We start from the raw sequence: 1,920 nt of genomic DNA, 5'->3' as shown, positions 1-1,920 counted from the left end.
AATGCCAAAAAGCGTATAAATTATCCGCTCATCACAACACCAAACTTAAATTGTTGCTTGTCCCCAAGCAATTGAAAATCAAATAGGATAAAAAGAAGAGAATATACTATAAACTTCAAACTATCAATAAAACTTAGCTCCAATTAGATGAGCGGGACTAGTAGCTTTTTGCCTCTAAACAGTTTTGGCATCTCACTTTATCCTTTGAAATTCAGAATGATTGGCTTCTATAGGAACTCAGAACCCAAATAGTGTTATTGATTCTCCTAGTTAAGTATGATGATTCTTGAACACAGCTACTTTATGAGTCTTGGCCGTGGCTCAAAGCACTCTGTCTTCCAGTATTACCACCGGATACATACATGCCATAGACACATAACTGGGTGAACCTTTTCAGATTGTGACTCAACTTTGCTAGAGTCCCCAATTAGAGGTGTCCAGGGTTCTTAAGCACACTCTTTTTGCCTTGGATCACAACTTTATTTTTTTCTCTTTTTTTTTTCTTTTCTTTCTTTCTCTCTCTTTCTTTTTTCGAAATTTTTTTTTGTATTCACTGCTTTTTCTTGCTTCAAGAATCATTTTTATGATTTTTCAGATCCTCAGTAAGAATTTCAGATAAGCGAATGGAGATGCTTTGTCCCTTTCGTCTCTCTGCTTTCCTACTGTCTTCATCCAATCCTTCTTACTTCTTTCCATGGCAAGCTGTATGTTGTCAGTGGCTACAATCCCATCCTCTTAGTGAAAATGTTCAACGCACCCTGTCACGGCACGGCTAATCATCTGTCGGTTCTCAATCAGGTTGGAATAGAATCCATTGATTCTTTTGCGTCTGTCACTAACGCCCAGCCTTCAAAACTTTGAAGCTCGTCATAGTCATTCAATCATTGATTCCTACTCAGAATACCACAGACAAGGTTTAGACCTTCCGAATTCTCTTGAATGCCGCCATCAGTTCTAGCTTATACCACGAAGATTCCGATTAAGGAATCCAAGAGATAAACATTCAAGCAACATAATCATCACATTCATCAAGTTCTTGAGTGCGAATGAATATCTTGGAATAAGAACAAGCTGAATTGAATAGAAGAACAGTAGTAATTGCATTAATACTCGAGGTACAGCAGAGCTCCACACCTTAATCTATGGTGTGTAGAAACTCCACCGTTGAAAATACATAAGAACAAGGTCTAGGCATGGTCGTGAGGCCAGCCTCCCAATGATCTAAGAACTAAATGTACAAAGATGATCCTAAGATCGAAAATGATCAAAAGATGAAAATACAATAGTAAAAGGTCCTATTTGTAGAGAACTAGTAGCCTATACAACAGCAAAAGGTCCTATTTATAGATAACTAGTAGCTTAGGGTTTACAAAAATGAGTAAATGATGTATAAATCCACTTCCGGGCCGACTTGGTGTGTGGTTGGGCTGAGCATTGAAGCTTTCATGTGTAGAGACTTTTTCTGGAGTTAAACGCCAGCTTTCATGCCAGTTTGGGCGTTTAACTCCAAGTTTTATGCCAGTTCCAGCGTTAAACGCTGGAAATTCTGAGGCTGATTTGCCATGCCAGTTTGGGCCATCAAATCTCGGGCAAAGTATGGACTATTATATATTGCTGGAAAGCCCAGGATGTCTACTTTCCAACGCCGTTAAGAGCATGCCAATTGGTCTTCTGTATCTCCAGAAAATTCACTTCGAGTGTAGGGAGGTCAGAATCCAACAGCATCTGCAGTCCTTTTCAGCCTCTGAATCAGATTTTTGCTCAGGTCCCTCAATTTCAGCCAGAAAATACCTGAAATCATAGAAAAACACAAAAACTCATAGTAAAGTCTAGAAAAGGGAATTTTAACTAAAAACTAATAAAAATATACTAAAAACTAACTAAAACATACTAAAAACATACTAAAAATAATGCCAAAAA

The sequence above is a fragment of the Arachis duranensis genome, chromosome 1 (genome assembly GCF_000817695.3).
Source record: "Arachis duranensis cultivar V14167 chromosome 1, aradu.V14167.gnm2.J7QH, whole genome shotgun sequence".
NCBI lineage: Eukaryota > Viridiplantae > Streptophyta > Magnoliopsida > Fabales > Fabaceae > Arachis > Arachis duranensis.
Note: the sequence above shows the minus strand (reverse complement) of the source record.